This window comes from Lynx canadensis, chromosome A2 (assembly GCF_007474595.2).
Source record: "Lynx canadensis isolate LIC74 chromosome A2, mLynCan4.pri.v2, whole genome shotgun sequence".
NCBI lineage: Eukaryota > Metazoa > Chordata > Mammalia > Carnivora > Felidae > Lynx > Lynx canadensis.
This window is the reverse complement of record NC_044304.2, coordinates 33,443,343-33,462,787: the sequence shown is the minus strand read 5'-3', so window position 1 is coordinate 33,462,787 and position 19,445 is coordinate 33,443,343. Positions and strand designations below refer to the sequence as shown.

Below are 19,445 nucleotides of genomic sequence, written 5' to 3'. Positions count from 1 at the left end.
TCATGATCTCACAGTTTGTGAGTTCGAGCCCCGCATCAGGCTCTGTGCTGACAGCTCAGAGCCTGGAGCCTGCTGCAGATTTTGTGTCTCCCTCTCTCCCTGCCCCTCCCATGCTCGTACTCTGTCCCTCTGTCAAAAAATAAATCGACATTTGAAAAAAACACTTACCATATGGACTTATCTCCTTTTTACATTCTAGCTCCCCCCCTTTTTTTGTGTGTGAGGGGAGAGAAACAAGAACGTTACTTTAATTCAACATCAACAATGACCTTGTGTAACAGCACAGGAAAGAGGTAGTGGAGACAAGACACTCAGGCTTCCTGTTCCCTAACCAGCCTTGACTTGAACGGCAGGGCCCCAGCAACCTGGTGGCACCGCACCTAGCCTCTCGATGGAGGGGGAAGGGGCAGGAAAGTGGAAATCTGAGGCTCAACACTTAGAGAAGGGCTGATGGTAAGCCTGAGGAGAGGCTGCGTGGCTGTGGGCAGGACCCTCGCACAGGTCTTTGGCCGTGAACATGCCCCTGGCCCTGCAGAGCATGGAGTCCTCGGCAGCGTCATAGGGGTGCCCCTCGGACAGGATGCCCAGAACAGCTGGAATGATGCACTGGCAGGCATCCAGCACGTCACCACACCATCTCTGGGAGGTACTGGTGGATGAACATGAGGCCATGTTGTCATCCCAGTTAGAAACTGCTGGCAAGCGTCTTTGATCTCACTGATGCTTGTGTCCTTCTCCACCACCAGGGAATTAGGATGATGGCTCTTGTTAAGCTCCTCTGTGCCGCCCAGCAGGAAGCCAATCACCATGTCCTCCTCGCCACTCACTGCAATTAGCTTCCTCCTACTTGCCGCACTCGCAGGTGGGTAGAGCTCAGCTGCTACAGCCTCTATGTTCTGTCGTCCTTTTAAGGTGGCTGGGTTTCTGTTGGTTGATGAAATGTCTTGAGGAGTAGATAGATGACTGAAGGTCTTGAGGTCAGGGATCACGTGTCTCTGCATCATCAAAACCGACCTGATTGCCCAGATGCATATAGGAGACATGGAGTATGTTTTCCATAGGTGGATGGAAATGAATGAAAAAATATCCTGTCAGTTTTCCAGATGATTTAGGCAAATGAAAATGCTCATTGAAGACCAGGCACGGATTTAGAGCTGTGTTTTTCTTGGCGGTTTACCTAAATTCCCTAACTTCTAATCAAAGTATCTACACCTCACTGGACCGATGATGTCATAGTCCTAGAACTGTTAGTAGTGAAAGGAAATTTTCTGGTGCGTTTTCCATTACGTATCCTGGTTCTGTGTCTCACCATTTCTGTATCACACTCCCCACAGGAGTCAGGATGGGGAAGATAGAAGAGATAAGAAAGATTCTTTAAGTAATTAGGAATCCACAATTAGGAAACTGTCAGTAACTAAAGTTGGTACCTCCTACAAGCTCAATCCATTTATACTAATTCCATAGGAAAGCAGCTGGTCACCATTTTCCATGTAACTATCAATCATAGTGCATAGTGACAGAGTTTAAAGGCATAAGTCTGAGATTAGAGAAGTTCTTTTAAAAAGTGGAATACCAGGCGCGCCTGGATGGCTCAGTCGGCTCAGCATCCTGTTTCAGCTCAGGTCATGATCTCACAGCGCGCGCATTTGAGCCCCACGTCAGGCTCTGTGCTGACAGCTCAGAGCCAGGATCCTGCTTCAGATTCTGCCTCTCTCTTTGCCCCTCCCCTGCTTGCACTCTGTCTATGTCAAAAATAAATTAAAAAAAATTTTTTTTCCAGTGGAATACCAATTCGTGCTTTTAGTAATTGAAATTACCCAGTAATACCCAGGCTAGCTCAGTTTTTTTGGTATTTGGATAGCAAACAACTGAAAGCCATGACAGCCAGAGGGAACAATTAAAGGGGAAAAGAAAATTAAGAGCTCACAAATACATTCAGTTTTCTCAACTTTGTCAGCCAAGTGTTCCCTTTAATTACTATTGATTTTCATAATAGTTTATTAACCCAATATGCCAATTCAAGTTTGTCACAGATTATTGTGCATGTAGGAGAATCCATTGTACAGCATTGGAGGGGAGGAGAGGCCAAGTGTTTTGGGAAATAAACGCATCTCCTTAAACATTTGTATCTGATTTTTAAAATTGTTTTGCTGGGGCAGAACTTTATTTTATTTTAACTGAATACATCAGTCATCCTGACAGCGTTTTAGCTCCAAGCATTAGCTTCTGAAGTATTATACCCAGAGAAATGGAAGACAGAACTGATTTGATAAATCAAGTCAATAAAACCAGCTTATAAGTTTCATTATTAAAACTTTATAAATGCAGCACAGGACTTGTATAGAGCTGAGAGAATCAAGATTCTTTTTTTTTTTTTTTTTTGCCATTTAGGACCATTCTCGAACCTCAGTTTCCTCATGCATTAAAATGGGGCTTTGTGATCTCTACCTCACTCTACCGTCCAGAATTGGCATGGGGCCCAAGTGAGATCGTAGAAGGGCTTCTTAAAGTTTAATGTACACCACAAGTTAAGGCATTACAGGCTTCTGTGTGTACCAGAAAGTATCTGTGAAGAACATAGAAGCCTCTTACAGTAAATGCCTGGAACCAGAACTTCCCAAGATTTACCAATCCTGGTTAATAAAATAGAAATTAAACACCAATTACCATGGGAGGGAAAGTGGATTAATGTGGCGGCACTTTACCTGAATATTAATTATGAGTTGGGAGATTCCATTACCAGGCTCAGGCAGGTCATGCTTTATTGGTTCGTCAATAAGAAGCTCACGCTAATGGGCTGGCATAAAACATCCTCTGAGGAATCAACCCTGGCTTTCCAGCCAGAGACCATAAACTCAAAATAATTTACATGGCACAAAATCTATTTCCTTCCAGTCTGTAAAATGGTAATGAGAAACACCAGGCTGGGCAGAAAAATGAGGATTTAAAAGGTCATGGATGTTTCTGTCTTCCTTTTCTTTGTTAGGGTCAAAGCTACTGATACCTGTCAGGCCTAGAATTCCCTAGAAGGCAAAAAAGTAAAAAGGTGTGGGTTTGCATAGGGCCTCTGAGGCAGGGCAGTAGGTACATGGTACCCGAGTTTGCCAGCCTGTGGCTCAGTTTCACTCCCAGGTCATGTTGACTCTGACCTTCTAAGGCAGGACTTGACTCACCATGTCACGGTATGTTTTTGTACCCTGGCCTCCTCATGGAAGCCACTGCCATCAGCTGTGTGAGGATGGCTTTCAGACCCTGCTTCCTCCCCAGCGCCCTTAGTGAACATTGACCACTGTGCCAACAATGGGCTCGTGTCCCTCAGCACCCCCGCCCCTGTGCTGTCCCACATTCCAGCATCAGTCAATGGGGAAAAGTCCCTACACTCATGAACCTGGTCCCTGGGTCCCAAAGTATCCTGCTGGTGCACAGAGTCTTAGAAGCTCTTTCAGGAACTTCTTGGGCTCTGAGTTGTCTCCTCTCTTCCCTGAGTCTCAAGATAAATTCACTAGACAAGGTTGGGTGACAAAACTCTCTATTGTGCATGTCTCCCCATTTTCCCCTGCCTCTCCACACACAAATACATAAATAAATCCTCACTTTCCTTCAGCCAGTACAACCAAAGCCACCTAGGGGTGCCTGGGTGGCTCAGCTGATTAAGCCCCTGACTCTTGATTTTGGCCCAGGTCATGATCTCCTGGTCGTGAGATCAAGCCTTGTTTTGGGCTCCAGGCTGGATGCTGAGCCTGCTTAAGACTCTCTCTCCCTCTCCCCTTCCCCACTGTCTCTTTCCCTCTCTCAATAAATAAATAAATAAATAAATAAATAAATAAATAAATATTAAAAAAAAAAACAAAAAACAAAAAAACAAAGTCACCTAATAGAACCATTTATGAACCAAATATCTACAAGAATCTCCAGACTATAACCAAAAAGAGGAATGGCCACAAGTGTTGGTGACGTTGTGGGGAAACTGGAACCCTCACACACTACTGTAAATGTAAAATGGTACAGCCACTTTGGGAAAGAATTTGGCATTTCCTAAAATATTAAACACGGAGTTACCACATGACCCAGCAATTCCATCCTAGGTATATACTTGAGAGAATTAAATAACTAAATTAAAATAATAATAAAAAATAATTAAAAATCCAGATAAAAGCTAGTACAGTCATGTTGATAGCAACATTATTCATAATACTCAAGTAATAAAAGCAACCCAAATGCCCATCAAATGATGGATGGATACATAAAATAGGGTATAGCTATACAAGAGAATTTTATTAACCTATAAAAAGCAATGAAGCACATACAGAAACACGCTACAACATGGATGAACCATAAACATACTGTGTTCAGTGAGAGAAGCACAAAGACACATATTGTCTGATTCCATTCACTTGAAATGTCCAGAATAGGTAAATTCATAGAGCCAGAAAGTAGATTGGTAGTCACCAGGGATTAAGGGAAGGGGGAATAGGGAGTGACTAATAGGTATGGGTATCTTTTTGGGGTGAAGAGAATGTTCTGGAATTAGAGAGTGGTGATGGTTGGTAAAACGTTGTGAATATTCTATGCTCTGAAACGTTCATTTTATAGTATGTGAGTGACATCTCAATTTGAAAAGATTTTTTAAAGCTGAGGAATCGGAAAAAAGAGTCACCAGCTCCCCAATTCCTTCTGGCAAAATCAGACCTGGGCTGAGCTGATACATTCCACTATCCTTACTGAGGACTGCAGTTAAAAGCTTCAAAAAGCTGGCCTGCCCCCCCATACTTCCCCCACCTGCTTGCTGATGCCTGAAACAATTCCGTGGAGCTTCTTTTCATCTGAGTATCTTAATACTTTCCTGCTCTCCACATTTGTGAAGCCATCTGTGGGACCAATCTTGTCTCTAAATGAAGATAAGCATAAAACAGTACTTACCCCCTCACTGGGTATCAAACGATAATGGTTTGATGGAAAGGTTGCAAAAAACAAAACAAAAGAAAACACGCCTACACAAATCATTCTACGTTTGACCTAAAATCCCAGATTTTTCGCTCCCCTATTCTACATTTGAATAGGAGCTTTGAAAGATCTTGGATATGCATGTGGCTCTTATTCAGTAGAAAATTCGATGAAAATAGTGAGCATGACATAGTCACTTAGTTGATTTAATACTTACTTTGAGAGAAGCCAGAGATAAGGATCTGAGTTGGCTAGGACCACACATTGTTCATAAAAACCATGAATTTGGGAAGCCAGAATGCCACGATTTGAAGTCTAGTTCTACCACGTGACTTGAAGCAAGTTCTACAAACTTTCTGGCCTTGATGTCCTCACCTGGAATATAGGGATACTAGAAGTACCTACCTCACAGGATCACTGTAGAAATTCAGTAAGTGAACACCCATAGAGCTTTTAGAACATGTCTAGCATATGCTAAGTGTTCAATAAGCCTCAGCTTGTTGTTATTTCTAAAACTGGCTAGAGAACAGCTCTACCTTTTGCTGTATCCTTTCTGTGGAAGACTATTGGGGAAAGTCCAAGAGGCTTGACACTGAGGTAATGAGGTGACCTTGCTCTCCCACTACATTCCCTGTACTCCCCCTGAAGCCTGTTTTGGGCAAGCCCCCAACTCAAGCAGAGGCAGGTGGCTCTTGGAATGTGGCATGTCCTGAGCCTCTCAGGGCTGCATTAGTAAGTTGCAAAAGAGGGTCAGAGAGGGTGACTCCAGGGCCTGGCTGTCCCTAATCCAGCCCAAGCTAGATGCTGTGTCCCCATTCGTCCCCCACAACATGACAAGCAGAGAGAGAACTGCAAAGAACATCCTGAACTCTATTTCACTTCCTCCTTTATAAACAGAACAACTAGATCTGGGCACTATTTTTGGTATTTTTGGCCAGTATGACAGAATAGGACACTCTAAATGGCAATTGAAAATAACTTTCCCGCCATTTGACCCATCACCGTGTATCGAATTGCCAATTTCTCTGCGCACTTACCACTATCTGAAGTTCTCTTGCTCATGTTCTTGTTTGCTGGGACGTAGAATTTTTGTATGTAGAACGAGGCTTCCAGGAGGGCATGGTTCTTGTCCTTCTTGTCACTGCTGTATCCTCAGCACCTGGAACAGTGCCTAGAACAAAAAAATAGGCATCCAGTGAATAGTTCTGGAATAAGTAAATGGTGTCCACCCCAGCACTCGGCACAGTGCCTCTGTACTCGACAGGCCTCTACAGGTGATAATCTCTCAGTCTCCATTCTCCCCTTCTGGGGGAACCTGTCCATGCCCCCCCCCCATCAGCACCTGCTTCTGAGGCCCCTGCACAATGCGGGACGACCTGGAAGGTCTCTCTCTCTGACACCACCTCATGATATCGTAGCTGACCGCAACTGGAGTAGACTCCGTCCCTAACTAAGACACTCATCATTTCTTTCTTGGAAATTTGGGTTTGGCACCCAGAGACTCTTTTTAATAAGAGTTGGTGCTTACAATGAGAGGCTGGAGTGTTCTGGTCTCAAGTCTGATCAAAGCAGAAGGAGCCGGTATGCAGCAAAGAGGATAAAACTACCCGCAGAGAGGAAGTGAGGAGATGAGAGAGGATGGCAGCAGAGAGAGAAAGAGACAGAGTCCGGGCAGGTGGACTGGCTGATCCGAATGTGCTGACTTTTCAGTGCTCACCTAGTCCCTGGAGACCTGGCTGTACTTCCTCAGTTACAGCCTTGGCTATTTCTTTCAGTTCACAATTAGTTTGGCTGGGTTTCTATTTCTTGCACACAAACCATTCCTGACTGCAAAGTCCTAGCATATAGGAGGCATCCTCAAACCCTCCGTTGACATAAATTCATTTTCCACTTATTCATTTACTCACTTACTCGACAAGTATTTATTGAGCCAGGTACTGGGCTAGAAGACAGAGGCAAACAGGTGTACAAAAAGTAGACACCGCCCCTGCCCTTGTGGGATTCTGGCAAGGAGACAGCAATTAATAGAATTAAGACAAGGAGAGGAACAGTGAGTTCAACTTGCCATCAGACCCTGCCTGGTATATATCAGGAATGGCGCTGGGTTATGCAGACACCTAAGTCATCGTTGATATTAAGGGGACCACAGTGCACTCAGAAGGAAGAACCCTCATATTGTCCTTTAGCAAAAAGTGACACATATTCTATCTGATTGGACCCTCAGGCTGCTTCCATGAGATTCGTCTTAGAAGATGCCTATCTTACAGGCAAGTCTCTACAACTGAGCCCCAAAAGGGTTAAGTGACTTAAAGTCAGTGAGACTAGTCAGAGGCAGAGGCAGATTATTAACTGCTGTCTTCTGTCCCCACAACTCTGTGTTTTTCCTTTTTGCCCTCCTACAAAATGTTGCCTCTTCTGTGAGACGGCAAGTGTGCAAGAACCAAACACACTGTATAGCCCTGCAGAAACTCAGGGCACAAGGCCTCCGGGCGGGGCTCAGCGGTACTATTTTTAGGATAAACTCTGCCAAAACAATGCAAGCAGCAAAGAGAAGAGGCAAAGAGACAAGTCAGCTCTCTCTGCTGAAGCTGCTACAGTGGGGATCTTAGTGGGTCTGCTTGCAGCGCCAGACCCGATAGAGCCCCCGGGGGCCCCCTAGGCTCAAGTTTATGAGGCAGTCCCTTCCCCAAACGTCTCAGGGTCTGGGAGCCCGGCTGCGTGTTTAGGCACCACAGGGAGACGACGATACGCACTGAAACTCCAACAAGTCTCATCACAATTACATTCAAGGACTCAACTAAACTGTCCCCCCCACCCCACCGTGAGGGTCTCATTTTCCTCCCTTCTTACCTCACGTTACTCACAGGTCATAGACATCACCTTTCATGAGGCTGTTTCTACACTCAGCCCGGGCTCCCGGCTGAGAGCACAACATTAAGTGTGCATTCTGTGACTGTGTTTCTCAAAGCATGGTCTGTGAAACACCTGCATTCAAATCAACTGTATCAAAATAATTGTTAAGACCACTAGGCCCCACTCCAAACTGGATGAATCAATATTTCAGGTAGGATACCGGCTGTTTACCCAAGGGATACAAAAACACTAATTCAAGGGGATACATGCACTCCTATGTTTATTGCAGCATTATTTACAATAGCAAAGATATGGAAGCTGCCCGAGTGTCCAACAAATGATGAATGGATAAAGAAGATGTGGTATAGGGTCGCCTGGGTGGCTCAGTCAGTTAAGCATCCGACTCCTGGTTTCGGCTCAGGTCATGATCTCACAGTTCGTGAATTCAAGCCCTGCATGGAGCTCTGCACTGGCAGCAGGGGACCTGCTTGGGATTCCCTATCTCTCTCTCTCTCTTTCTCTCTCTCTCTCTCTCTCTCTCTGCCCTTCCCCACTTGCACTGTCTCTGTCTCTCTCAAAATAAATAAACTTAAGAAAAAAGATGTAGTATACACACACACACACACACACACACACACACACACACACACACACTGGAATATTATTCAGCCACGAAAAAGAATGAAATCTTGCCATGTGAAACGACATGATGGAGTTAGAGTATATTATGCTAAGTAAAACTAATCAGTCAGAGAAAGACAAATACTACAGGATTTCACTCATGTGTGGAATTTAAGAAACCAAACAAATGAGCAAAGGAAAAAAAAAGAGAGACAATCCAAGAAAAAGATTCTTAAGCAGGGTGCTTGGATGGCTTAGTCGGTTAAGTGTCTGACTCTTGTTTTCAGCTCAGGTCATGATCTCACGGTTCGTGGGATCGAGCCCCACATCAGGCTCTATGCTAAGGGTGGAGCCTGCTTGGAACTCTCTCTCTCTCCTTCTCTCTTTGATCCTCCCCCAGCCATTCATGCTCTCAATCTCTCTCTCTCAAATAATAAAATAAAAATAAAATAAAATAAAATAAAATAAAATAAAATAAAATAAAATAAAATAAAATAAAAATAAATAAATCACTGGCTTAGATAACTGATCTCCAAAGCACTGGGCAAGGTGATAGAGAGACAATGAAAAGCAAAAAACAAGCAAGGTTACTGGGCTTCTCAGAGTAGGTTAGATGCCCTGTTTTATACTACCCAACACCTCAACTTCACTGATTCATTCATCCTTTTATCCAATCAACAAATATTTATTTAGCACCGTGTCTAGAAATTTAACAAAAATATTAAAAAGTGAGCAAAGAAGAGAGAGGAGGCAGTCTCTGCCCTTAAGCAACTCATCTATTTGAGAACACAGATATTACCTAATCATACAAAAGATGATAAGGTGCCAGTTATGTAAGTACTACCCTGGAGAGGTACATGGGGGAGATTTGATCTGATCATGTGATGTGGCAAGGATGCCCTAAAGACATCTGAAGAGTGAGTTGAGAAGGAGGGACGGGTAAAGCGAATACCCAAAGCAAAAGCAAAGGACAATGCATAAGCCAGTCCATGTGGGAAGAAGCAGGGTGAACTCAATGAGCTGCCAGAGGATAGAAATCCCAGGAAAGAGAGCTGCTGGGAACAGAGAGGTTCATAGTGAGCATGGAGAGGTGGCCAATGGCCAGGCCATATAACAGTTTAAAACCCATGTTGGGGAGTTTTCCCCCTCGATCCTCAAGCAACAGAAAGCCACTAATGCATTTTACTTTATTTTAAATTGTGTTTTATCTTAGTGAATAAATTTTTTTAGTGTACAATTTGTTATCGTTGACTGTATGTTGATGATATTATACAGCAGATCTCTAGAGCGTATTCATCTTCTTTAACTGACACTTTATGCCCCTTGATTAGTACCTCCCCTTTTCCCTCTCCCTCTAGCTCCTGGCAACCGCTATTCCACTCTTTATTTGATTTGAATCTGACTATTTTAGATACCTCATATAAGCAGAATCGTGTAGTATTTGTCTTCCTGTGACTGGCTTATTTCACTACAGTAACGTCCTCAAGCTCCATCCACACTGTGGCATGTTGCAGGATTTAGTTCTTGCGTAAGGTTGTTTAGTATTCCATTGTGTACATCTACCACATTTTCTTTATTTGTTCATCTGTCAGCGGACATTCAGATTGTTGTCACAACTTGGCTATAGTGAATAATCCCACAATGAACATGGGAACACTAATATCTCTTCCACATCCTCACTGCAATTCTTTTGGATACGTACCCAGAAGTGGGACTGCTGGATCACAGGGCAGCTTTATTTTTAATCTTTTGAGGAACCTCCACACCATTTTCCATTAACAATGTACAAAGGTTCCAATGTTTCCACGTCTTCACTTCCCCTTGTTGTCTTTTCTGATACCAGCCATCTTGACAAGCGTGAGGTAGTATCTTATTGCGGTCTTGATTAGCATGTTGCTAATAAATAGTAAGGCTGAGCATTTTTCATACAGTTCTCGGCCCTTTGTCCTCTTTGGAGAAAGGTCTTTTCAAGACCTTTATGCATTTAATCAGGTTATTAGTTTTTTTTTTTTCTTTGCCATTGACTTGTAGGAGTTCCCTATATATTTTAGAGATTAAACTCTCAATGGATATACGGTTTGCAAGACTTTTTCCCATTCCATAGAATACTTTTTGACTCTGTTGGTGGTTTCCTTGCTCTGCAGATGGTCACTGACACTTCTTCAATATAGCACTTTCCAGCATAGCACAGCTCATTGGTTGAGAATGATCTACAATCTTCTCCCAACACCTTTTGCTCATCTTTTTTTCTCTTTCCTCATAGCCCAGCAGAGTAGATCACCACAGCGTGGCATGTTCACACCACGCTTATTAAGTGGGGCTGACAGGTAGAATGGAGCAATGGGTCGGCTGACTTGGATTAAACCAGTTTCCACATCTTCTTGGCTTTGCGTGCCACAATGGCAGTGACCACGCTGTCATCAGGACTCCAGAACTCTACCGGATACCCTGGCCCAGAGAAGGGAGTAATAAATACCTGTTGGATGAATGGCCCAGCTCAGGTAAAATGGGATGATAAAAACAGCTTCCAAGGGATTTGTGAGAGAGGTGACCCTATAAGTACAGTGCAAAACACATGCCAGGTTTCCCCCACCTGGCCCACACACATGCACATGCACAAACGTCTCTCTCTCTCTCTCTCTCTCTCTCTCTCTCTCTCACACACACACACACACACACACACACACAAACATACACACACACCCAAAAGGGATTCCAAAAGGGAGACAGTGTGACCTGCTGGTTCCCACCACCAGCTATCGCAATTTAAAAAAAGGGTCTGGGGACGCCAGGCTGGCTCAGCCAGAAGACTATGAGACTCTTGACCTTGGGGTCTTGAGTTCGAACCCCATGTTGGGTGTAGAGATTACTTAAAATAAATAAAGAAATGAACTTTTAAAATAAATACATAAATAAATAAATAAATAAATAAATAAATAAAACGAGGGGTCTATTAAATATTAAATAACTACTGAACAATCCAGGTGGTGTTGTAAGTGATGGAGAAAAGGAGATGTCCTTATTTACTACTATCTCAAAGTTTCTGAGACAGTCTCAAATTTATCCTGTTAATTGTTACTCTTCTAGGTGCCATATCATATATTTTTTAAAGTTCATACCTTTGGTGTTCAAGCAACTCAGTACCTACTATTTAAACAAATTCACCTTTGTACTTCAAGTTCCTCTGCTTTAGAGACACGCCTTGGTCAAAGGCTGAACTTTGGTCTCCTGTGCCTTTGTACTGATGTGTGAATGAGGTGGCTATGGACCTTGGAAAGCCTCGTGGTGGGGGAGAGGGGTCACAGCATAGTCACAGTTGTGGCTGATTGTCACCTTCCCTAATCCTTCTCCTCCCCACCCCAGAGCTCTAACACGTGCTAGTAAGTGACCTTGGATAAATTACTTAACCAGTCTACATGTCAGTTTCCTCAGCGGTCCAGCAGGGATCAGAAGAGTCATGGTAGAAAGGTAAGGAAGTAGGTGCCCCGGTTTGCCTGGGACAGTCCTCGTTTTCTGTTGATTATTCTAGTGTCACTATAAAAATGCCCTGACACAGCTGATAAATTATATAGTTGTTTCATTAAGAACATGGGTTTTGCAGGATGCCTGGCTGGCTCAAGCCGTACAGCATGAGACTCGTGATCTCAGGTTTGTGAGTTCGAGCCCTGTGTTGGGTAGAGAAATTACTTAAAAAAATAAATCTTAAACAAACAAACAAACATGGGTTTTGCGGATAAACCAACTAGGATTTGAATGACAATTTAGTCCCTGAGTGTTGTTAGCAAGTTACTCAACCTCTCTGTACCTCTGTTTAAGCAGAAAATGGCAATGATAATATTTTCCTCAAAGAGTCATTATAGGAATAAATGAAAATATAGGCAAGAACACAATGAACAGGAGCTGTTATCCCCCCCCCCCCCCATCTTCGTCATTGGAGACTATTTTCCAGGGTATGTTTGAGTTTCAAGTGTGGGAATTACACCTCAAAGTAAAATAAGCTGAAAAGAAAAGCTAAACATATAACTGAGCTGTCCGGGGGGTTCCTAGCTTCAGGTGCTGTAGGGGTTCAGGTACTTGTGTGTGTGTGTGTGTGTGTGTGTAATATTTATTTTCAAGAGAGAGAGAAAGACAGAGAATGAGTGAGGGAGGGACAGACAGAGAGGGAGACAGAGAATCCAAAGCAGGCTCTAGGCTCCAAGCTGTCATCACAGAACCTGATGCAAGGCTTGAACTCACGAACCATGATGTCATGACCTGAGCTGAAGTCGGACACTTAACTGACTGAGCCACCCAGGCACCCCTGGAGTTTTTGATTTGAGAAGGAAACAGATCTTCTGTCTCCCCGTGTTCACACCAGTCTTTGGAAAAGGAATCTGAGCGGCCCCAACCGTGGGCCCACTTATCCCCACGTCCAGGGACAGGAAGCATGCCTAATGGCCTGCCCGGGGTCACATGTCCACCACACAGCAAGGGAAACAGGTGCCCTTGATTCACGGCTCCATCATGGCCTCTGACAGAGACACACAAAATTTATTTCCATTCCATGAAGAGCCAAGGAGAAGAAAATAATGGCTAAAAAGAAAAATAACTTTTTTTCCACCATGGTGGAAACCTCCAGGAGCTACAGCCGCTTCCCCCCTTTGCTGCAGCACACCCATTATCCTCTGCTCTGAGAGCTGCTCTGGGTCTTGAGACCCTTCTCTTAGGAGTGCCTCACCTGGGCTCCACTGGGCTCAGACTGAGTGGGGGAAGAAAGCAAGTTTAAGGTAACTGTCTCCCCTACGGTCTGCCTTGCCAAAGTCCTGCGAGTCTCAAGCTCTCTCCAGGCTCCGGAATCATGTTCACATCCCTTTGGCCTTTTGTAAGACTGCTAACAGCTTCCCACTGTGCTAGTGTGCGGGTGCTTCCCAGGCCCTGTTGGTTCAGTAACCCTGCCCAACTCCTCTCCACAAAGTGACTCAACTTGATTCAACTCTTGGGCATGCCATCTGTTTACAGCCAAGACTCTCATAGTTTGCCTTCATTTGTCCTCTCTCACCCCTCCCATATTATTATACAAATATATGTCATTGCATAATATGAAAATACAAAAAAGAAAAGAAAATTTATACCTAATCTTACCCCTAGATGTGACAATTACATTTTGGGATATACCCTTTCATATTTTATTCTTTGCATCTTAAATACAGATTTTTTTTTTTTAACAGAAGTGCAGTGATGGTTAGATGTTTAAATGAAAAAAATCTCAAAAGCAAAAAAAGAGTGTAAAATAGCTTCCTTTCTTGTTAAAACAGGTAATTAGGAAGGTAATGTTTTCAGATTCAACTTCAATCATTTAAAAATTAACTTAATGGCTGTAGAATTTTATGGTGATGATTATAATTTCACCTTTTTCAAAACAACTGTATTTTGAGAGTTCTCTCTCATAAAGAAGTGCCTGAACTTTCAAATTTTACTCAGGCCGGGAAAATTCAATGTGGGGAATATTTTTTGACTTGACTAGCTTTCTGTGAATTTCTCATGCTATCATAGTAGAGAAAAAAAGGAAGAATTGAAAGGAAATGGGACATTTTCTAATTTCTATTTCCATCTGTAGTTGTTATATTTAGCTCTAAATAGAGTATAACATTCTCCCTAGGTATTTCACTTTGGAAGAATAAAAAAATTTTCCCAGTTACGATGAGTATTTATTTTATTTTATTTTATTTTATTTTATTTTATTTTATTTTTATTTTATTTCATTTTAAGAGAGAGAGAGAGCAGGGGAACGGCAGAGAGAGAGAGTGAGAGAAAGGCAGAGAGAGAGTGAGAGAAAGAATTCAAAGCAGGCTCCATGCTGTCAGCACAGAGCCCGGTGTGGGGCTCGAACCCACAAACAGTGAGATCACGAGCCAAAATCAAGAGTTGAACACTGGGGCGCCTGGGTGGTGCAGTCGGTTAAGCGTCCGACTTCAGCCAGGTCACGATCTCGCGGTCCGTGAGTTCGAGCCCCGCGTCAGGCTCTGGGCTGATGGCTCAGAGCCTGGAGCCTGTTTCCGATTCTGTGTCTCCCTCTCTCTCTGCCCCTCCCCCGTTCATGCTCTGTCTCTCTCTGTCCCCAAAATAAATAAACATTAAAAAAAATTTTTTTTAAAAAAAGAGTTGAACACTTAACCAACTGAGCCACCCAGGCACCCCATGATGATGAGTAATTTTAAAAACACAAAAGTTACATATTGCACGATCTAAATGGAATGCTGATTCGGCAATGCCTATTAAACAGGAAGGATTTGGGCCTCTGTACCCTGCCAAAATCTGTCCTATAGCTGGCCCCCAGGCATGGCTGATACCACACACAAATGTCCTCACCAACTGGTAGTTCCTCAGATGCAATGAAGAGGAAGGCCACATCAGAACCCGACACGGGCTGCAGTGGAATGAATGTTTGCGACCCCCAAGATTCATATGTTGAAATCCTAACCCTCAACGTGATGGTATTAGGTGGGGGTCTTTGAGAGGTAATTAGTTCAAGAGGGTGGAGCCCTGGGGAATGGGATTCATGCCCTTATAAACGGGACCCCTGAGATCTCTCTTGCTGTCTCTTTGCCATGTGAGGGTACAATGAGAAGCTGGCTGTCTGCAGCCTGGAAAAGGGTCCGCACCAGAACCAACCATGCTGGTACCCTGGTCTCACACTCGAGAACTCCAGAACTGTGAGAAATAAATATTCGTCATTTAAGCTGCCCCATCTGTGGCAGTTCATTACAGCAGCCCCAAATGACTAAGATAATGTCCTTTAAAAGGAATATGACCACATTTGTGGGAAACATTTACTCATACAAACCTTCTGGAGCATCCAAATTCACACTCAACCATTTCCATGATCTGGTATCTTCACCTTCTTCTTTAAGGTGAAACTGATTGCCCATCTCTCATCGTTTCTAATACTGCTTAGGGAAGACATGGAAAATATAGATTTTTCTCCCTTGCTAAGAGACAGTTGTCTCCATGCTCATTAATTCAGTTTTCTAAATCGTTGACTTTATAGTAATTCCTAAGGGATTCCTTCCAGACTGCATCATCCCTGTCAGTCACCTCATGGCTCCAGACAAGTGTTGGCACGTTGTAAACCCTCCTTCTTGGCGTTGGCCTTTCCCGGTTGCAAACAGAACTGCTAGGTCAGCCAGACGTGTGACTCTTGAATCTCCATAGTCTTTGTGAACGCTGGCTGGAGCAGGGTCGTCCACAGTTTTTCCGGTTGCCAGAACTTGCAGGATATTAGAGCTCTTGAAGACTTTCTTAAAGTGATGAAAAGATGCTGGAACAGTTAGCAGTGAGGACAGTGCAGAGTGCACTCCAGTTGAACACTCTCTGGTGGTATCCATGAGAGTGTGCACAAAAATCCTTCTATCCTCCTGGCCTCACGTCAGCCCCCTTTACTTCCGGGACTTTGCTCTCAGAAACCCACATTCTCCGCAGATCCCAGAAGACAGCCTTTGGCACTGTGTTGACATGATGGTATGCTTCTTATCATTTGTTAGCATCGAACTGCCCTCCACACACACCACATCCGGCCATCCTGCAGCTCAGCATTGCTACAGATACTCTTCACATTCCTATTTCTACTACACTGTTCCCACGGGTATGTTCTCCATCGAAGCAGAATAGATTGTACACGTTAGGCATATCTGGGGCCCACCTGAGAAGTACCTGGGGAACCCCAGCGTGCCATGTCCTGCTCGTTGAGAACCATGGGTCCAGAGCCTGAAGTTACCGAGACAGTTTTACCAGCTTCATTCCAAAGAACACACCGAAATTCATACTGATTAGCGGTGTAAAAACTCGGCGCCTTCTGTTAGAACGTTAGAATGGATAACTAGGCTCCCGCCACACTAGCCTGGTTTCACTGTTTTGGTTTCTCAACCACACCAAGTGCATTCACGTCTCAGAGGCTTTGCTCAAACTGTCCACCCTACTTGGATACCCTCCCCATAGATCTTGATATCGCTGTTTCTCTTGTATCATCCAGGTCTGAGTTTGAACATGACCTTCCCAACCGCCTGTCCGAAGTACCTCATGCATTTCCAGTTGCTCTCTGGCATGTTGCCCCATTTTGTGTATTTGTGGGTGCTTGGCAAGTTACCATATTTATATGCTTACTGTTAAGGTTGGTTTCAGGGTGAGTAACGCGTAGTCTCTCACAGCTCCACACTTTGAAGCACGCTCCATAGGGTTTAATGCTCTCCTGTTGCCATCATGACATTTTTAATGGTTTTTATCTTCCCCCAGAGACCTGCATTTTCATTTTGCATCTTAGGTACAAAATGCTGGGGCGCCTGGGTGGCTCAGTCGGTTAAGCGTCCGACTTCAGCTCAGGTCACGATCTCAAGGTCCGTGAGTTCAAGCCCCGCGTCGGGCTCTGGGCTGATGGCTCAGAGCCTGGAGCCTGCTTCTGATTCTGTGTCTCCCTCTCTCTCTGCCCCTCCCCCGTTCATGCTCTGTCTCTCTCTGTCTCAAAAATAAATAAACGTTAAAAAAAAAAATTAGGTACAAAATGCTTTTTTTTTTCTCACTGTTTCTTTGCTAATAGAGTATATGCCCTAGGAGAACAGGGATCTTCTCTCTTTGCTTCCATATTGTGTTACCAGCACTGTAGGGAATATCACAGGTGCCCAATAAATATGTGTTAAAAAGTTAACCATGCGATTATCATATGACCCAGCTATTTTATTCCCAGGTATATAACCAAGAGAATTGAAAACAGGTGCTCAAACACTTGTACACAAGTCTTATAGTGGCACTCTTTACCATAACCCAAAGGCGGAAACAACATGAATGTCCATCAACTGATGAGGGGACAAACAAAATGTGGTATGTCCATACAATGGAATATTATTCAGCCATGAAAAGGAATGAAGTACTGATACGTGCTACAACACAGATGAACATTTGCCTTAGTTAAAATATTACGTCAAATAAGTCAGACACAAAAGGTGACATGTTATATAATTCTGCTTTTATGAAATAACCAGCACAGGCAAAATTCCTAAAGATAGGAATCAAACTGGTGGCTGCCACAGGCTGGGAGGGGCAAAAGAGGAAGAAGAGGCTGCTTAATGTATATGGAATTTTATTTTGGGGTGCTACTGCTGCTTGGAACTGGATAGCGATGGTGGTTGCACAACAGTGGGAATATATTAAATGCTGCTGAATCATTCACTCTAAAATGGTTAATTATGGAGCGCCTAGCTGGCTCAGTCGGGGGAACAAGTGACTCTTGATCTTGGGGTTATGAGTTCGAGTCCCATGTTGGATGTAGAGATTACTTAAATAAATAAAACTTTGAAAAATAAAATAAAATGGCTCATTATGTGTTTAAAAATGATTAATTTTATGTTGTATAAATTTTACCTCAGTTTAAAAAAAGAAGACTGGGGCGCCTGGGTGGCACAGTCGGTTAAGCGTCCGACTTCAGCCAGGTCACGATCTTGCGGTCCGTGAGTTCGAGCCCCGCGTCGGGCTCTGGGCTGATGGCTCAGAGCCTGGAGCCTCTTTCCGATTCTGTGTCTCCCTCTCTCTCTGCCGCTCCCCCGTTCATGCTCTGTCTCTCTCTGTCCCAAAAATAAATAAACGTTGAAAAAAAAAATTTAAAAAAAAAAAAAAAAAAGAAGACTGAAAAAGAAAGTTACAAAACTACAAAACTTGTTTCAGAACTCTTTCCATGACTAAGCCCAGAGTATTCTTAACCTAGTCTGGGGCTTCAACAATTTAGTTCAAAGCTTTGAGTCTGTATGAAGATAAGAACACATTTACACCATTATTTGGAAAAACATTTGAAACATTAGCTTCCAACAAGGTGACACAGGACATTATTATTATCATAACGCTAACCCTATGACTACTTCTTTGGGTATTGTATTTGTTTGTTGGTCTCATGCTATTTTTATTAAAAAAAATATTTTTGAGATAGTTGTAGATGCATGTGCCGTTGTAAAAAAGTATACAGAGAGATCCCGTGTTCCTTTCTCCCCAGTTTCCCCCAATGGTACCATCTTGCAAAGCTAGAGGATAACATCACAACCAGGAAACTGACATTGAAAATAATCCATCTAACTCCATCAGATTTCAGTGGTTTTACATGTACTCATTTGTGTGTGTGTGTGTGTGTGTGTGTGTGTGTGTGTGTGTGTGTCCTGCTTTCATATTGAAGTAGAACAATAGTTCCTTTTAGTACTGTAGTCTGTTATCTAGTAAGAAATTCCAGAGAGATTGTGGCACCACCAGAGTAACCACAAGTAAATGGTTCCAAATACAAGTTAAAAGAAAGAAGTATTTCTAAAGTAGTGGCAGGGGCTTAGCAGTCTGGAACCTGTTAGTTCAACCATGCCTTTTATATACACTTGACCCTTTCAGCACCATGGTTCTTAGAAGGGCTGCAGTATTCTGTTCAGTTCAACAATCTGAGGGATGCGGTACAGTAAGACTTTATTCTGTCATTTGAGAAAATAGGCAACATAAAAGTTGACAAACATTGAGTGGTAGCCTAAAAAAGATGCCAATTAGTTTGTTTTTAGTTACGAATAAAACTTGTTAGTTCTGGGGCGCCTGGGTGGCGCAGTCGGTTGAGCGTCCGACTTCAGCCAGGTCACGATCTCGCGGCCCGTGAGTTCGAGCCCCGCGTCGGGCTCTGGGCTGATGGCTCAGAGCCTGGAGCCTGTTTCCGATTCTGTGTCTCCCTCTCTCTCTGCCCCTCCCCCGTTCATGCTCTGTCTCTCTCTGTCCCAAAAATAAATAAACGTTGAAAAAAAAAAAAAAAAAAAACTTGTTAGTTCAGCCTGCTAATATGTAATTGGAACTAGAACTTCAGGAGAACTAATAGACATAAAGACACTTTCAGGGCTTACTGTAGGGTCTTTTGTGTGTTAATTATGAGTTCATTTGAAGATTCTAGTGAATACTCTTTTCTAAATGGTATTGGTTGAAGGATTAGACATCTCATTTTTGCCTACTTGGCATCCATCCCACCATCTTCTACTATTGGCATGTAC

The 19,445-nt window shown here is 43.4% G+C and overlaps 1 pseudogene; it reads right to left on the bottom strand.

Moving 5' to 3' along the window:
* Positions 1-429: 429 nt before the first annotated feature.
* On the bottom strand, positions 430-1,001 carry LOC115501208 (annotated as a pseudogene).
* Positions 1,002-19,445: the final 18,444 nt, after the last annotated feature.